Source organism: Procambarus clarkii, chromosome 20, assembly GCF_040958095.1.
Source record: "Procambarus clarkii isolate CNS0578487 chromosome 20, FALCON_Pclarkii_2.0, whole genome shotgun sequence".
Lineage (NCBI taxonomy): Eukaryota > Metazoa > Arthropoda > Malacostraca > Decapoda > Cambaridae > Procambarus > Procambarus clarkii.
Window position 1 is genome coordinate 13,011,306 of NC_091169.1, and position 20,197 is coordinate 13,031,502.

Genomic DNA, 20,197 nt, shown 5'->3' on the forward strand with positions numbered 1-20,197 from the left:
TTGATATTTTTCTCTAATTGTTTATTTCTGCTGTCTCGCCTCCTTTATAAAATGGCATCATTCTTGCTTTTTTAAGGATATCAGGAAAAGTAAGGCACTCCAGAGATTTGTTGACTCCTTCCTAGTGTTGCCTAGCCCAGCCCAGCCTAGACAAGGCAGGCTGGGCATCCTAGCCTCACGCAGCTTAGCCCCCACCTACATGTAGCATCCCAGTCCATCCTAAGTGATCATTACCTTACTGGCTGTGTTTTCTCTTCAGCCCTGAATGTAATGTGGTGGAACATAAGCATGCATATCAGGTCTTAGAGAATCTGTACTTCATACATTTCTTAATAATGTCTCACAAATATTTAAATAATTAAAAAAAAATTGTATAATAACTTCATATTATTCTTGCAATTTATTTTTGCATTTTTTTTATTCAAAATTTACATTTTAAAAGATTACCTCTATTTTTAGATTGATGACTTGAAGACTACAGTGCCATCCACAGCAAATCATGGTCTTAAAATATCTCCTAGCAATGACGAGACCAATTATCACAGAGATCAAATTTTTGCTAAGCAGTAGTCACAGGTAAATATATATTATATATATAATATTATATATATAAAATTAACTACTTCATTGCTCAAAGCACCTTTAGACATTCTGAGAGTTGTGCTATTTTATTAATTAATTAATTAGGCTATATTTTAATGTTTTGTAATGTTTTCATTACTTTTTTTGTTTTGAAATATAAATTGTTGAGTTTTGAAACATTTTGACATTAACTATACCTGAATATTTATAAACAAAAAAATACCAGAACTATGTCCTTGACAATTGCACTAAGAAGTCTTTGCCAAAATCAGGTGCTCAGTGCAGTAGTTAAAAACTTAAAAGTTGTACCACCTCTGGTGCAAGATTAGGGACCCATAGCCTCAGAGAAGAAAATAGAGAGTACTCAGAGAAGGCCTTGAATAATAGGCAGGCTGTTTGTGTGTGTTTCGACGGTAAGCTTGCTGACACCAAATGTAGTTACAGGATTAGAGCTACGCTCGTGGTGTCTCGTCTACCCAGCACTCTTTGTCACATAATGCTTTGAAACTACTGACGGTCTTGGCCGCCACCACCTTCTCACTTAACTTGTTCCAACCGTGTACCACTCTGTATGCAATAGGAATTTTTTTTATATTTCTTTGGCATCTTTGTTTAGTTAGTTTAAATCTATGACCTTTTGTTCTTGAAGTTCCAGGTCTCGGGAAATCTTCCCTATCGATTTTATCAATTCCTGTTACTATTTTGTACATAGTGATTTTATCACCTCTTTTTGTTGTCTTCTAGTTTTGGCATATTTAATGCCTCTGACCTCTCCACATAGCTCTTGCCCTTTAGTTCTGGGAGCCACTTAGTAGCATGCCTTTGCACCTTTTCCAGTTTGTTGATGTGCTTCTTAACATATGGGCACCACACAACCGCTGCATATTCTAGCCTTGGCCGAACAAAACTCTTGAACATTTTCTTTAGTATTTCGCCATCCATGTATTTAAACAAAATTCTGAAGTTAGAAAGCGTGGCATAGGCTCCTCACACAACGTTCTTTATGTGGGCCTCAAGTGATAGTTTTTTTATCTAGAATCAACCCTAGACCTCTTTCTTTTATCAGAATTATATAAAGATTTCTCACATAATTTGTAGGTTGTGTGGGATCTATGTTCTATTCCACATTCCATAACATGGCATTTATTCACATTAAATTTCATTTGCCAAGTGGTGCTCCATATACTTATTTTGTCCAGGTCTTCTTGAAGGGCATGACAATCATCTAAATTTCTTATCCATCCCATTATCTTAGCATCATCAGCAAACATGTTTATATAATTCTGTATTCCTACTGGTAGATCATTTATGTAGACAATGAACATTTCTGGTGCATGTACTGTGGTACTCCACTTGTGACACTTCTCCAGTCCGATTGCCTCTGATTACTGCCCTCATTTTTCTATCAGTCAGAAAATTTTTCATCCATGTTAGAAGCTTACCTGTCACCCATCCAAAATTTTCTAGTTTCCAGAACAACCTCTTATGTGGAACTGTCAAAAGCCTTTTTTATGTCTAGATAGATGCAGTCAACCCAACTACCTTTTTCCTTTAAAATCTCTGTGGCTCAATCATAGAAACTGAGTAAATTCGATACACAGGATCTTCCAGATCGAAAACAATACTGTCTGTGTGATATTATATAATTTCTCTCCAGGTGTTCTACCCATTTAGTTTTTATTATTTTTTTTTTTTTTTCAATCTTTTCACTGTTACACTTGTCAATGATTCAGGTCTATAACTGAGAGGGGTGGGGTCTTCCCTGTTGCCACTTTTGTAGATTGGAACTATGTTAGCCTTTTTCCACATGTTTGCTATGACTCCTGTACACAGGGATGCCTGAAAGATCAGGTGAAGTGAAAGGCTGAGCTCAGATGCACATTCTCTCAGAACCCATGGTGAAACTTCATCTGGACCAACTGCTTTGTTCTTACTTAGCTCCTTTAGCATATTTTCCACTTCATCTCTAGACACCTCTATACGCTCTATGATGTTCTCAGAAATTCTTATTGTGTCTGGTTCTCTTAAGATTTCATTTTGTATAAACACACTTTGGAACTTTTGGTTTAATGTTTCACACATTGCATTATCATTTTCTGTGAATCTGTTTCCTATTTTCAACCTCTGGATATTATCCTTTACCTGCAATTTGTTGTTTATGAATTTGTAGAATAGGCCCAGTTCTGTTTTACATTATCCCTTTTTAAAAATTTCTTTCTGCCTCTTCCCTTACTGCTGTATAGTTGTTTCTCGCATCTTTGTATCGCTGGTATGATTGGGGGTTTGGCTTCTTTCTATTTTGATACCTGCTTGATGGGGTTCTGCTCTTCTACTCCCCAAGCCTGGCCCGAGGCCAGGCTCGACTTGTGAGAGTTTGGTCCACCAGGCTGTTGCTTGGAGCGGCCCGCAGGGCCACATACCCACAACATCCCGGCTGATCCGGAACTTCTCTTAGAAAACAGTCCAGTTTTCTCCTGAAGATGTCCACGGTTGTTCCGGCAGGAACAACCGTGCAACCGTTCTCTGAAGGGGAAAGTGAATACTGAGCAGTACTCGAGACGGGACAACATAAGTGACTTGAAGAGTACAACCATTGTGATGGGATCCCTGGATTTGAAAGTTCTCATAATCCATCCGATCATTTTTCTGGCCGACGCAATATTTGCTTGGTTATGCTCCCTAAACATAAATCGTCGGACATCATTATTCCCAAATCCTTGACATGCTGTTTTTCTACTATGGGAAGATTCGATTGTGTTTTGTACCCTGTATTATGTTTCAGATCCTCATTTTTGCCATACCTGAAATTTATCACTGTTAAACATCATGTTATTTTCTGCTGCCCAATCGAAAACTTTGTTGACATCTGCTTGTAGTTTTTCAATGTCTTTCATTCCATTTTTGTGTCTTTTGGTCTGTGGCCCTCTCTCAATTTCTGTTGAACCAATCCTGTTTTCTGGCCCTGCATCTCTGTTTTGGTATGAATGTTTGTGTGCCTTCATTGTATATTTTGCAAAATTAGGCATACATTTAATTTACTTCCCTGTCTAGCAACAAGTCTGCCTAATTACTTATTAAAAAAAATTTGAAGTTCCCCATAGTGACCTCTCTCTCTTGAAATCAAGTTTATCAACTGTTTCAAAGTCCCCATTTTCTGTGTGTGTGTGTTTGGAGGCTAAGCTTGCTGATACCATGTGTGTGTGTGTGTGTGTGTTTGGAGGCTAAGCTTGCTGATACCATGTGTGTGTGTGTGTGTGTGTTTGGAGGCTAAGCTTGCTGATACCATGTGTGTGTGTGTGTGTTTGGAGGCTAAGCTTGCTGATACCATGTGTGAGTGTGTTTGGAGGCTAAGCTTGCTGATACCGTGTGTGTGTGTGTGTGTTTGGAGGCTAAGCTTGCTGATACCGTGTGTGTCTGTGTTTGGAGGCTAAGCTTGCTGATACCATGTGTGTGTGTGTGTTTGGAGGCTAAGCTTGCTGATACCATGTGTGTGTGTGTGTGTTTGGAGGCTAAGTTTGCTGATACCATGTGTGTGTGTGTGTTTGGAGGCTAAGTGTGCTGATACCATGTGTGTGTGTGTGTTTGGAGGTTAAGTTTGCTAACACCGTGTGTGTGTACTCACCTGTTTAAATAATAATAGGGGTGTGTACCACCTCTGGTGCAATTGTAGGGACTCACAGCCTTGATGAAAATAAAGAGTATTCAGAGAAGACCTTGTGGATTCTCACTGAACACTAATATTTTCTTCTCCTATCACCCCTCTTATTTTGTTTTATGCTGTATTCTATTATATATCATATAAATACATAGCCAAATGACAATATTTATTATGTCTATACAAAAAGAAGACATCCACTTTATTTTTTTTCTCTCCTTTGTTTCTATGTGGATTTTGTTGTGACTAATGATTCTCCTCCTTCCCATCAACAGGTCTTCCTCACTGGGCTTGCTCGGCTTTTGTGTTACTGTGAGGGTGCCATCATCGTTTACCCTTCAAGACTGACTCATGCTGGCATTGCATTTGTGGACTTCCCTACACAGTAAACAGTCCTTCTCCATATGGTGATTGTCCAGGGCAAGCAGGGTGTGACTGCCATCTTGGAGAAGCAGGGTCTTTTAATATGAAGAATCTTCCGTCTTCTCTACTTACGCCAGCTTGTGCCGGCCTTGCATTCTTGTTACTTCATGGCCCTTGGGCCTTTTTTATTTATTTTACATAATAAATTTTTTTATTAATACCCGTGTTTCACAAGAGATCCTTAACATTTTAAGCACCAATTGTATTGACTAATGTACGTCTTGTAACCTTTAAGACATAAATAGACAAGACATAGATAAATGAGTGAATAATACTGAGTGACTAGGTTAGGGCGAGGAACATAGTACAGTGTCTGACTTTGGAAGAATGCCTACTGTTTTAGAAACCTTATTGCCATGATCATAATCGTATGGGTTAAAAAGCATTTGTTGTCACTCCTACACTGTGGCTTGTTGAGCTTGAAACCTTTGCTCCTTGTTCGTGTTACATCTGACCTTTTGAAGAAATTGTATGAATCAATATCCTCCAAATTGTTCAGTATTTTAAAGGTTTCGCTCTATTACTCTCTCATTTGCATATATCTAAGCATATAGATTAGATATAGATTTAGATTAGATTTTTTAGTCAGGTAAAGGTACATACATTGCAGATGAGTTACAAAGGGAAAGACAATGACTAGAGTTCACTAGCTCTATTAGAAGAGAAACGTCTGCAAGACAAGTGTGGGCAAAAATTAAGGTAGCTAAGGGGAGCAGAGCCCGGCCTGCGGCTCACAACGACCCCCAGGGTAAGGCTGAAGAACTAATTCACAAGTGGAGTGATGCAGCATCATCCTCCTCCCTCCCTGCAGAAGTAAGCAGGGAACAGCTCCTCCGACAAAATGACAAAAGGATTAGGATAACAAGAGCACAATCTAGTGATGACGAGTATGGGGAACCAATTACAGCCAAGGAAGTAAAGGGGGCTATGAAAAGGGTAAAAGTACAGCACCTGGTGAAGATGGCGTCACCTACGACATACTCAATGCACTGTGTGAAGTGTCTGGCAATCCACTACTCCACCTGTTTAACAAGTCATTCCTATGTGGAGTGTTGCCCACACAATGGAAACATGCAATAATGGTCCCAATACCGAAACCCAATGACCCTGGCAATTATAGACCTATCAGTCTCATGTAATGCACTTGGAAGATGCTTGAAAGGATCATCCTAAACCGACTATTGCACAAAATAGGCAGGTTAGGGGAGGGGTCAATGGATTTGTTAAAGGACGGAGGACAGCAAACTATAGTTAATTACCTTGCTAATGATACAGCTAAGTACTCCCAATAAACTCGCACCTCGGGGCAAAATTTTAAAATTTAAAATACAATACCTAAAGCCACTAATACGCATAGCGTTTCGGGCAAGTATATACGAAGTAAAACCCAAACAAAGAACTGACTCCGTAGGACCCATAAAAGATGAGACTAACAATTTTAAGTTGTATCATAAAAGGGCGGCAAACTCTCAATGAATACCTAACATCAGTGTTCACACTAGAAAGCTTGAATGACATCCCATCACCAACACAAATGTTTGTCGGAGGTAAGGAGAATGAATTAAGAGAAATACCAATTACACTCGACACAATCAGGAAGAGCATTGACAAACTAAAAGACTCAGAAGCCCAAAGTGTAAATGGATTTAAGTCCCAAGTCGTAAAGGAACTGGCAAATTAATTGGGTGGTTGTAGGTAGGAGCTGCCTCGTATGGGCCGGTGGGCCTTCTGCAGTTGCCTTTGTTCTTGTGTTCTTATGTTAAGTAGCAACATTTGCAAATTTGCAGATGATACAAAAATAGGTAGGGAAATTAACACGGAAGAAGACTCACTATCACTTCAAGTTGATCTAAATAGGGTTTTGAAATGGTCAAAAGATTGACAGATGCAGTTTAATGCTGATAAATGTAAAGTTTTGAGACTAGGTAATGATGATAGTTACAAGATACGAGCTAGATGGTGTTGAGATTGCGAAGTCGGATTGTGAAAGGGATCTGGGAGTTATGATTAGTAAGAATTTAAAACAAAAGGATCAATGCATGAATGTTCGTAATAAGGCAAATAGGACACTGGGATTTATTAATCGAAGTGTTAGTAACAAGACACCTGGTGTGGTTCTTCAGCTATATCTTGCTCTGGTTAGGCCCCATTTACATTATGCAGTTCAGTTTTGGTCGCCATATTATAGAATGAATATAAATTCACTTGAACGTGTCTAGAGTAGGGTGACTAAGTTAATTCCCCAAAATAGAAATCTTTTATATGAAGAAAGATTAACAAAGCTTAAATTGCATTCACTGGAAAAGCGAAGAGTTAGGGGTGATATGACAGAGGTTTACAAGTGGATGAATGGACATAACAAAGGGGATATTAGTAGGGTATTAAAAGTATCAACACATGACAGAACACAAAACAATGGGTATAAATTGGATAAGTTTAGATTTAGGAAAGACTTGGGTAAATACTGGTTTGGCAACAGGGTTGTTGATTTGTGGAACCAATTACCGCGTAACGTGGTGGAGGTGGGGTCCCTCGATTGTTTCAAGCGTGGGTTGGACATGTATATGAGTGGGTTTGGGTGGTTATAGATAGGAGCTGCCTCGTATGGGCCAATAGGCCTTCTGCAGTTACCTTTGTTCTTATGCTCTTAATTCACTATGCTTGCCAGTGAAACTCCTTTTCAGAAAATCGCTGGACCATGGAATAGTTCCCCTAGTAATAGTTGAAGGTGATGTAGTGATCGAGTAATCCTTATACTCCATTATCTCATCATCATAATGGCATAACTAATTACACAAGCATTAATCCTATCCCTATTTACAGGTAACGGTTTTCCACCCTTCTATATCTTACTGTGAGGTGTCGTCACCGTACATAAGCAAGCGACTTGAGAATAGCACATTACGGGCTATTCATGCCCGTGCCACCTCTTGGGTGGCTTAATCTTTATAAATAAATCAGAATAGCACACACCACACGGGAGACATCTCCCGTCACGCAGGGGTGCTGTCGCACCTCCACAGATCTCCAGTATCAGCTCTTGATACTGGTAATGGCTCAAAAGGGCCACCACTTACGGGGTATTCATGCCCGTGTCACCTCTTGGGTGGCTTAATCTTCATCAATCAATCGAATAGCACACAGTACAATCTCCAGTCAAGAATGTAGCACTCGGCGTGTACAGTTCTAATCGACCCAAGACGCTACAGCCTCGACACAGAGCAGACAGCAGACTACGACTGTTGTTCAGGTCCATGTAAACTACATCTACCCTAAGTCCTTCGTCTGAATAGCCAGTTACCAGTTACAGGAGATACTTTTTCACCCACAGAGTTATTAACTCATGGAACCGCCTACCCACCGAAGCGGTACGTGGCAAAACGATGCTGATTTTCAAAATATACCTGGAAAAGATCATTCCTCCCTACACCTGGGGGGTACCTTCGTTAAAGTAAAAAGGTATACAGAAATAACAAAGAAAATAGATATGAATACTATTACCTTCGATGTTAGTAGTAGTTGTGCAAGTGAGGAGAAAGAAAAAATATTACGGAGTTCATGGATAAAAGTAGATTGATAATATTATCTTGGAACGTTAATGGATTAAAAACTAGAGCGGTGGATGTACACTATTATACTCTTAGAGAGAATATTAACATAGCAGCACTCCAGGAAACTGGGGATAGGGATGGTAACAATCTGAACATGAAGATGAACATGTTGAACATGAAGATGTTCAACTGCTGGGCGAGCCCTCTCCTACTCATCTGAGGGGAGGGAGATTAGATTATGCTTGTTTGATAAATGCTGAGGGCATAGAGGAGAATTGTCTTACTGTGGATGAAATGCTAAGAGATTTTGCATTACAAATACAGCTTAAACTAGATAAAAAGCATGCCTGCGTTCAGAGGAAAAGCTTAAAGTTTAATAAGGGAGAATTAAGGGGTCTTGTTGGTCATATCAAGTCTTGGTATGATACTTATAAGCCAGTTTCGGCAGAAGCATTTTATTAAGATTTAATTAAGGAGGTAGATGTATTTAATGCAACATTGAACCGGAAAACATCTGGTATAGAAAAGCATCCCCCCATAAAAGTGTGCAGAGAAGAGAAAGGAAATTTGGAGCAAGTATTGGCAGGAGTTTGCAGAGAAAGTTAGGAGTAACAAACTTGAAGGAAATCTGGCAAGACATAAATGAAATAAGGGGTAAAAAGCATAATTTTGTTGCACATCCTGACCAGTAAGGAATTGCAAAAGGTCTCGTAAATAAATGGGCGGAAGCTGCCAAACTTAGTTCATTTAATTACCCGCTGTAACGAGAGAGTCGTTTGATTCTTGGAAAGATCTAAGAAAGGATTTTATACTTACAGCAGGTAACAGTGGTGATGTCACTTGCACAGGTATTACCAGAGAAGAACTAATAACGGCGATTAAAGTTGGGAAATCTACCGCCCCCTGGGGAGGATGGAGTAACTTATGAAATACTTAATGAACTTGCCATTATGACGAGAAGCCCGCTGTTAGACCTCTTTAATATTAGTTATAAAGAGGGCAGAATTCCCAGTAAATGAAAAAGAACTATGATCATCCTTATCCCTAAAGCCAATGGAGAGTACAGACCTGTGTCTTAACCTCGTGTTTTTGTAAAATGATGGAGAGGATCATTTTAAATAAACTTTTGTATATAATAGGTGATCAGCTGTCTAATAATTTTTCGGGTTCCTCAGAGGATAAAGTACCTCTGACTGTATTATTAAATGTCTAGCTAATGGTAATGATTATTATAGAATTTTTATTGATTTACAAGGAGCTTTTGATAAAGCCAACAAAGAGGTTATTTTATATGAACTAGCTGGTCTTGGTGTTGAAGGGAGATTATTGCGCTGGATAGGGGATTATCTTCAGGAAAGGAAGGCTCAGGTGTGGTATCAAGGTTGTATGGTTCAAGGTATCAAGGTCAAGAACTCTGCACACCTCAGGGAGGAGTGTTGAGTCTCACCCTGTTTAATGTACTAATGAATAAGATAGCATCTGAGAAATACTCAAATTGGGTAACTCCGATCATATATGCTGATGATATTTTGTTTCAGGGCAAAGATATTTCAAAGATTCAAACAGTGTTGCACAATTTCGGAAACCAGTGTCACCACATGGGACTAGTGGTTAATGAAGACAAAACTAAAGTTTGAATGTAGAAGTCGGAGGCCCATTATATTGGAAATAAACGGTAAAAATATAGAGAGTTAATATATATAAATATTTAGGCATATATGTTGGATATACCTATGAGAGTTTGGAAACTGAGATGAACAGACTGTTGAGTCAATGTCGGAAGAGATTACAACCTCTGAAGGCCTTGGCATGCTGTGGAAAGGAGTGGGAGTCCAAGTGCTACGAATGATGTACTTGAGTACTGTAAGATTTCTTATTGATTATGCTGCACCTGTCATTTCTTGTTTTGGTAAAGGTAGGATGGGCAAGTTGGAGAAGATACAAAATGAAGCCGTTGGGGGTCGTTGTGAGCCGCTGCTACCTTAATTTTTGCCCACACTTGTCTTGCAGACGTTTCTCTTCCAATAGAGCTAGTGAACTCTAGTCAATGTCTTTCCCTTTGTAACTCATCTGCAATGTATGTACCTTTACCTGAATAAAAAATCTAATCTAAATCTATATCTAATCTATATGCTTAGATATATGCAAATGAGAGAGTAATAGAGCGAAACCTTTAAAATACTGAACAATTTGGAGGATATTGATTCATACAATTTCTTCAAAAGGTCAGATGTAACACAAACAAGGAGCAAAGGTTTCAAGCTCAACAAGCCACAGTGTAGGAGTGACAACAAATGCTTTTTAACCCATACGATTATGATCATGGCAATAAGGTTTCTAAAACAGTAGGCATTCTTCCAAAGCCAGACACTGTACTATGTTCCTCGCCCTAACCTAGTCACTCAGTATTATTCACTCATTTATCTATGTCTTGTCTATTTATGTCTTAAAGGTTACAAGACGTACATTAGTCAATACAATTGGTGCTTAAAATGTTAAGGATCTCTTGTGAAACACGGGTATTAATAAAAAAATTTATTATGTAAAATAAATAAAAAAGGCCCAAGGGCCATGAAGTAACAAGAATGCAAGGCCGGCACAAGCTGGCGTAAGTAGAGAAGACGGAAGATTCTTCATATTAAAAGACCCTGCTTCTCCAAGATGGCAGTCACACCCTGCTTGCCCTGGACAATCACCATATGGAGAAGGACTGTTTACTGTGAAGGGAAGTCCACAAATGCAATGCCAGCATGAGTCAGTCTTGAAGGGTAAACGATGATGGCACCCTCACAGTAACACAAAAGCCGAGCAAGCCCAGTGAGGAAGACCTGTTGATGGGAAGGAGGAGAATCATTAGTCACAACAAAATCCACATAGAAACAAAGGAGAGAAAAAAAATAAAGTGGATGTCTTCTTTTTGTATAGACATAATAAATATTGCCATTTGGCTATGTATTTATATGATATATAATAGAATACAGCATAAAACAAAATAAGAGGGGTGATAGGAGAAGAAAAGATTAGTGTTCAGTGAGAATCCACAAGGTCTTTTCTGAATACTCTTTATTTTCTTCAAGGCTGTGAGTCCCTACAATTGCACCAGAGGTGGTACACACCCCTATTATTTAAACAGGTGAGTACACACACACGGTGTTAGCAAACTTAGCCTCCAAACACACACACACACATGGTATCAGCAAACTTAGCCTCCAAACACACACACACACACACACACACATGGTATCAGCAAACTTAGCCTCCAAACACACACACACACATGGTATCAGCAAACTTAGCCTCCAAACACACACACACACATGGTATCAGCAAGCTTAGCCTCCAAACACACACACACACATGGTATCAGCAAGCTTAGCCTCCAAATACACACATGGTATCATCAAGCTTAGCCTCTAAACACACACTCACACACACAAACGGTATCAGCAAGCTTAGCCTCCAAACACACACACACACACACACATGGTATCAGCAAGCTTAGCCTCCAAACACACACACACATGGTATCAGCAAGCTTAGCCTCCAAACACACACACACAGAAAATGGGGACATTGAAACAGTTGATAAACTTGATTTCAAGAGAGAGAGGTCACTATGGGGAACTTCAAATTTTTTTTAATAAGTAATTAGGCAGACTTGTTGCTAGACAGGGAAGTAAATTAAATGTATGTCAAATTTTGCAAAATATACAATGAAGGCACACAAACATTCATACCAAAACAGAGATGCAGGGCCAGAAAACAGGATTGGTTCAACAGAAATTGAGAGAGGGCCACAGACCAAAAGACACAAAAATGGAATGAAAGACATTGAAAAACTACAAGCAGATGTCAACAAAGTTTTCGATTGGGCAGCAGAAAATAACATGATGTTTAACAGTGATAAATTTCAGGTATGGCAAAAATGAGGATCTGAAACATAATACAGGGTACAAAACACAATCGAATCTTCCCTTAGTAGAAAAACAGCATGTCAAGGATTTGGGAATAATGATGTCCGACGATCTAATGTTTAGGGAGCATAACCAAGCAAATATTGCGTCAGCCAGAAAAATGATCGGATGGATTATGAGAACTTTCAAATCCAGGGATCCCATCACAATGGTTGTACTCTTCAAGTCACTTATGTTGTCCCGTCTCGAGTACTGCTCAGTATTCACTTCCCCCTTCAGAGCAGGAGAGATTGCTGAAATAGAGGGAATACAGAGAACATATACGGCACGCATAGACGAGATAAAACACCTAAATTATTGGGATCGTCTCAAAGCTCTCCAAATGTACTCTCTAGAAAGGAGACGAGAGAGATACCAAATAATATACACATGGAAGATACTGGAGGGCCAGGTCCCAAATCTACACAGTAAAATAACAACGTACTGGAGTGAACGATATGGAAAAAAATGCAAGATTGAACCAATGAAGAGCAGAGGTGCCACAGGCACAATCAGAGAGCACTGTATAAACATCAGAGGTCTGCGGTTGTTCAACGTCCTCCCAGCGACTATAAGAAATATTGCCGGAACAACCGTGGACATCTTCAGGAGAAAACTGGACTGTTTTCTAAGAGAAGTTCCGGATCAGCCAGGCTGTGGTGGGTATGTGGCCCTGCGGGCCGCTCCAAGCAACTGCCTGGTGGACCAAACTCTCACAAGTCGAGCCTGGCCTCGGGCCGGGCTTGGGGAGTAGAAGAGCAGAACCCCATCAAGCAGGTATCAACATAGAAAGAAGCCAAACCCCCAATCATACCAGCGATACAAAGATGCGAGAAACAACTATACAGCAGTAAGGGGAGAGGCAGAAAGAAATTTTTAAAAAGGGATAATGGATAAATGTAAAACAGAACTGGGCCTATTCTACAAATTCATAAACAACAAATTGCAGGTAAAGGATAATATCCAGAGGTTGAAAATAGGAAACAGATTCACAGAAAATGATAATGCAATGTGTGAAACATTAAACCAAAAGTTCCAAAGTGTGTTTATACAAAATGAAATCTTAAGAGAACCAGACACAATAAGAATTTCTGAGAACATCATAGAGCGTATAGAGGTGTCTAGAGATGAATTGGAAAATATGCTAAAGGAGCTAAGTAAGAACAAAGCAGTTGGTCCAGATGAAGTTTCACCATGGGTTCTGAGAGAATGTGCATCTGAGCTCAGCCTTTCACTTCACCTGATCTTTCAGGCATCCCTGTGTACAGGAGTCATAGCAAACATGTGGAAAAAGGCTAACATAGTTCCAATCTACAAAAGTGGCAACAGGGAAGACCCCACCCCTCTCAGTTATAGACCTGAATCATTGACAAGTGTAACAGTGAAAAGATTGAAAAAAAAAAAAATAATAAAAACTAAATGGGTAGAACACCTGGAGAGAAATTATATAATTTCGATCTTGGAAGATCCTGTGTATCGAATTTACTCAGTTTCTATGATTGAGCCACAGAGATTTTAAAGGAAAAAGGTAGTTGGGTCGACTGCATCTATCTAGACATAAAAAAGGCTTTCGACAGAGTTCCACATAAGAGGTTGTTCTGGAAACTAGAAAATTTTGGATGGGTGACAGGTAAGCTTCTAACATGGATGAAAAATTTTCTGACTGATAGAAAAATGAGGGCAGTAATCAGAGGCAATCGGACTGGAGAAGTGTCACAAGTGGAGTACCACAGTACATGCACCAGAAATGTTCATTGTCTACATAAATGATCTACCAGTAGGAATACAGAATTATATAAACATGTTTGCTGATGATGCTAAGATAATGGGATGGATAAGAAATTTAGATGATTGTCATGCCCTTCAAGAAGACCTGGACAAAATAAGTATATGGAGCACCACTTGGCAAATGAAATTTAATGTGAATAAATGCCATGTTATGGAATGTGGAATAGAACATAGATCCCACACAACCTACAAATTATGTGAGAAATCTTTATATAATTCCGATAAAAGAAAGAGGTCTAGGGTTGATTCTAGATAGAAAACTATCACTTGAGGCCCACATAAAGAACGTTGTGTGAGGAGCCTATGCCACACTTTCTAACTTCAGAATTTCGTTTAAATACATGGATGGCGAAATACTAAAGAAATTTTTCACGAGTTTTGTTCGGCCAAGGCTAGAATATGCAGCGGTTGTGTGGTGCCCATATCTTAAGAAGCACATCAACAAACTGGAAAAGGTGCAATGACATGCTACTAAGTGGCTCCCAGAACTAAAGGGCAAGAGCTATGTGGAGAGGTCAGAGGCATTATATATGCCAAAACTAGAAGACAACAAAAAGAGGTGATAAAATCACTATGTAGAAAATAGTAACAGGAATTGATAAAATCGATAGGGAAGATTTCCCGAGACCTGGAACTTCAAGAACAAAAGGTCATAGATTTAAACTAACTAAACAAAGATGCCAAAGAAATATAAAAAAATTTCCTTTCGCATACAGAGTGGTACACGGTTGGAACAAGTTAAGTGAGAAGGTGGTGGCGGCCAAGACCGTCAGTAGTTTCAAAGCATTATGTGACAAAGAGTGCTGGGTAGACGAGACACCACGAGCGTAGCTCTAATCCTGTAACTACACTTAGGTAACTACATTTGGTGTCAGCAAGCTTACCGTCGAAACACACACAAACAGCCTGCCTATTATTCAAGGCCTTCTCTGAGTACTCTCTATTTTCTTCTCTGAGGCTATGGGTCCCTAATCTTGCACCAGAGGTGGTACAACTTTTAAGTTTTTAACTACTGCACTGAGCACCTGATTTTGGCAAAGACTTCTTAGTGCAATTGTCAAGGACATAGTTCTGGTATTTTTTTGTTTATAAATATTCAGGTATAGTTAATGTCAAAATGTTTCAAAACTCAACAATTTATATTTCAAACAAAAAAAGTAATGAAAACATTGCAAAACATTAAAATATAGCCTAATTAATTAATTAATAAAATAGCACAACTCTCAGAATGTCTAAAGGTGCTTTGAGCAATGAAGTAGTTAATTTTATATATATAATATTATATATATAATATATATTTACCTGTGACTACTGCTTAGCAAAAATTTGATCTCTGTGAAAATTGGTCTCGTCATTGCTAGGAGATATTTTAAGACCATGATTTGCTGTGGATGGCACTGTAGTCTTCAAGTCATCAATCTAAAAATAGAGGTAATCTTTTAAAATGTAAATTTTGTATAAAAAAAATGCAAAAATAAATTGCAAGAATAATATGAAGTTATTATACAATTTTTTTTTAATTATTTAAATATTTGTGAGACATTATTAAGAAATGTATGAAGTACAGATTCTCTAAGACCTGATATGTATCTGCTTATGTTCCACCACATTACATTCAGGGCTGAAGAGAAAACACAGCCAGTAAGGTAATGATCACTTAGGATGGACTGGGATGCTACATGTAGGTGGGGGCTAAGCTGCGTGAGGCTAGGATGCCCAGCCTGCCTTGTCTAGGCTGGGCTGGGCTAGGCAACACTAGGAAGGAGTCAACAAATCTCTGGAGTTCCTTACTTTTCCTGATATCCTTAAAAAAGCAAGAATGATGCCATTTTATAAAGGAGGCGAGACAGCAGACATAAACAATTAAAGAAAAATATCAAATCTACTTATACTTTCAAAAATATTTGATTTTTTTTTTTTACAAACATCTCTTCCTACTTTGTAAAATTCAACATGAATACAAACACACACACACATCCCTAGGAAGCAGCCCATAGCAGCTGTCTAACTCCCAGGTACTTATTTAGTGTTAGGTGAACCAGATATAGAGAATAACCACAAAATGCTATCTTTATAAGAACTATCTTGTAAAGCCACTAGTACACGCAGCATTTCAGGCAGGATATATAAAATATTATATATATATATATATATATATATATATATATATATATATATATATATATATGAATACATACATACGGGACAAAGAGCCAGAGCTCAACCACCGCAAGCACAACTAGGTGAGTACACACACACACACACACATATATATATATATATATATATATATATATATATATATATATATATATATATATATATATATATATATATATATATATATATATATATATATATATATATATATATATATATATATATATGTCGTACCTAATAGCCAGAACGCACTTCTCAGCCTACTATGCAAGGCCTGATTTGCCTAATAAGCCAAGTTTTCAGGAATTAATTGTTTTTCGACTACCTAACCTACCTAACCTAACCTAACCTACCTTTTTCGGCTACCTAACCTAACCTAACCTATAAAGATAGGTTAGGTTAGGTAGGGTTGGTTCGGTCATATATCTACGTTAATTTTAACTCCAATAAAAAAATATTGACCTCATACATAATGAAATGATTAGCTTTATCATCTCATAAGAAAAAAAATTGAGAAAATATAATAATTCAGGAAAACTTGGCTTATTAGGCAAATCAGGCCTTGCATAGTAGGCCGAGAAGTGCGTTCTGGCTACTAGGTACGACATATATATTATATATATAAGGATGGATGGGAGGATTGAGGATATTGATGCTCATGATGCACTCTACCTCATCACCAGATGTCTGTCCCTCCCCAGGTTAACCTACTTTCTGAGGTGTTCACCATCTTACAGTAGCCAAAAACTAAGTGAGTATGACCGGTTACTGAAATCAATGCTAGAAAAAGCCCTTAACCTCTCTCTCGATGACCTACAGTGGAAACAAGCCTCTCTTCCCGTAAGACTTGGGGGCCTCGGAGTTCGAACAGCAACGCAAATCGCTGTTCCAGCCTTCCTGTCCTCCTTATCAGCATCCGACGACCTTGTGAAGGAAATTCTACCTGCCCACTTACATCAGCTGGCAGGTGTACATGATCCCAATTTTACACGCTGTGCCACAGAGTGGGCCTCTCGTGCAGGCCAATCACCTCAACCACCATCCCCAAAATCCCACAAGCAATCCAGCTGGGATGGTCCCATTGTAGACCAAGTTGCTGCAGAGTGCCTGGGTGCTGCAACAACACAACACGACATTGCTCGCCTCACAGCAGTAGCAGCACCACATGCAGGGGATTTCCTGTTAGCAACCCCAATGTCGGCAACTGGCACGCGTCTCACACCACACGCCCTCCGAATTGCTGTGGCCCTCCGCCTTGCTGCCCCAATCCACACCAGATATAGGTGTATTTGCGGCGAGGTGGTGGCTGACAGGTACGGCCACCATGGCCTACTCTGCCAAAGCACAGGGGGATGGCACTCGAGGCACAGTGAAGTTAACGACACCATCAAGAGGAGCCTCACCACAGCTGGATGCCCAGCTGAAAGAGAGCCCCATTACCTAACGCCCCGTAACTCTGATGCTCTTATTGGTCGCCCGGATGGTATCACAGTGAACCCCTGGAAGAATGGCAAGCAGTTGGTATGGGACTACACGTGCGTATCAACCCTGGCTAACACCTACATTAACCTCAGTGTTGCACAACCAGGTGGCGCTGCCACACACAGGGAAGCAGCCAAATCCCGTAAGTGTAGAGAACTGGATCACCACTACAATTTTGTCCCCCATTGCTTCTGAGACGCTCGGCGCCTGGGGTAAAAGTGCTACCAGTTTTTTGAAGGAACTGGGTTCTAGGCTCATTGAAACAACAAGGGACCCGAGAGCTGCAAGCTTTCTTTTCCAGCGCCTCAGTGTGGCGATACAGAGGGGAAATGCGCACTGCATCCAGGGTTCCTGCCCGCCATCTGAGGAGCTGGAGGAACTCGACAACCTATGACAACCATCTTTGTAACCCATATGTAACTCCTTTTTTGTAACAAAGTTCAAATAAAGTAAATATATATGTGTACATACAAAAGAATGGGGGTGGTAGGAGAAGATAATATTAGTGTTCAGTGAGAAACCACAAGGTCTCCTCTGAATACTTTTTATTTTCTTCTCCGAGGCTATGGGTCCCCACATTGGCACCAGAGGTGGTACCCTCACAAACTTTAAAAAAAAAAAAAAAAAAAAAAAAAATATATATTATATATTTATATATATATAATATATATGTCGACATACATATTATATATATATATATATATATATATATATATATATATATATATATATATATATATATATATATATATTATATATATATATATATATGGAACCCTCAACCCTATAAGTGGAGGGTTCCTACAAACTCAACCAGAGGTGGTACCCTCTATATATTAATAAAAAGGCAAGGCTATGCTAAATCTAGGCAGGGATTGGCTTGGCTAAGCTGGTCAGGGCTTGGCTAGGGTAGGAAGGACTGGTCATGTTTAAAAGCAAGGCAGGGTTAGGCTAGGCAAGACTAGGTAAGGGTATACTGGGATAGGCTTGGCTACGGTAGGCTAGGAAGAGGTAAACTAGGATAAGCAAGGCTGTGCAAGCACTATGCACAGCTAGAATGAACTATGCTAAGATGGTTTAAGCTGGGCTAGGTTAGGATAAGCTGAGTCATGCAGGGCCCCGATTGACCAGTGGAGTCTAATAGTCTAACCTTCTAGCTAGTTTGCTGACCTAAGAGTGTAAATGCCTAGCCCCTAACCTGAGATATATACAAGAGTTGTTACATTCTTGTACAGCTACTAGTACGAGTAGCGTTTCGGGCAGGTCCCTGGAATACGATCCCCGCCGCGAAGAATCGTTTTTTCATCCAAGTACACATTTTACTGTTGCGTTAAACAGAGGCTACAGTTAAGGAATTGCGCCCAGTAAATCCTCCCCGGCCAGGATACGAACCCATGACATAGCGCTCGCGGAACGCCAGGCGAGTGTCCTACCACTACACCACCTGCTGCAATATTATTATAAAAGAAATATTACTTATTATAATCGTAAATACTAAATACCTGTTGTGTTGATTTAGGGGCGACGACGATCGTGGGATCGGATGCGAGCCACAGGTGGCCTACACCATGCTTTCTAAGGCGTCCCTCTCATAACAAAAACAAATCCGTGCATTCATACACAAACAGAGATCCCGTGGTTATGCGAATACTTGCAATTCTTTTACTTAAAATAATAACAATTAGATTAATAATAATTAACATAATTTTTACTCAAGATTCATAAAAATCATCAATACTATTTTAAAAGAAGATTTATAAGACATCTAAAAACAGATATACAGACTTTGTGTGATATTTATTTCAACATTATATATTAATAGAATGTTGTAACTATTATTTTTAAATATTAGGTAGTTTCCAGCTACGTATATCGCATATAAACGTTGCAAAAAGATTTTAGACTGAATTAACACATTACACATTTATGGAGTAATTAACAACAAAACAATCTTTATTTTCATTGCAGAACATATATCAGAGCATACTAGTGACTCATACATTTAAAATAGTGTGATTTTTAAACAATTCGGTTGTAAACCCGCAGAACCGCCTACCCGCCAAAGACGTAACATAAGAAATAGTATATAATTCATTATTTTAAATTCCATATATAATCATTAATAATATTCGGCAGCTATCGAGGTTCTCCATAGGTAAATTCCTGTACTCTAACAAGATGCTAATTGCTATTTAGCTGTTTAAATTCTTGGAAAATTGTAATGACCAGCGACATAAAATATGACAGTGAAATAATAGCAGGTAACTGTAGGTGAACGAAAAATTAAATTCCAAATTGATTAGATGTTTTTCTAAATATAAAGATCGACCTGAAGGAATTTTATGAATTATGGACTAATTAAACAAAAAAATAGGTAATTTTACTTGAAGAACAGATACCAGAGAATAGTTAGTGAGTACATTTATATTGTATAATGGGAGAAAGCCCCTGGTAGCCGCGAATTAAAATAACCACCTACATTAATTGATAACTAGGAAATAGTATCTGGAAACTTTATCTGAACGAAAACACAATACCAATTTGTTTAGATGTTTTTCTTAATATAAAGATCAACAGTAAGGAATCTTATTCATTATGGACAA

The 20,197-nt window shown here is 38.9% G+C and overlaps 2 long non-coding RNA genes across 2 annotated transcripts in view; one reads left to right on the top strand and one right to left on the bottom strand.

The window, feature by feature from the left end:
• Nucleotides 1–4,820, top strand: part of LOC138366887 (uncharacterized) — a 7,552-nt gene extending 2,732 nt beyond the window's left edge. Inside the window, exons 2-3 of the long non-coding RNA XR_011229224.1 lie at nt 460–576; nt 4,513–4,820. This is a non-coding gene — a long non-coding RNA (uncharacterized lncRNA). The remainder of the gene's footprint in view (nt 1–459; nt 577–4,512) is intronic.
• A 5,937-nt stretch (nt 4,821–10,757) lies between these two features.
• On the bottom strand, nt 10,758–19,188 carry LOC138366888 (uncharacterized). The gene is made up of 3 exons (XR_011229225.1): nt 19,097–19,188; nt 15,255–15,371; nt 10,758–11,039 (listed from the first exon to the last, which is right to left on the bottom strand). It is a non-coding gene; the product is annotated as an uncharacterized lncRNA (long non-coding RNA).
• Between the last annotated feature and the right edge of the window lie 1,009 nt (nt 19,189–20,197).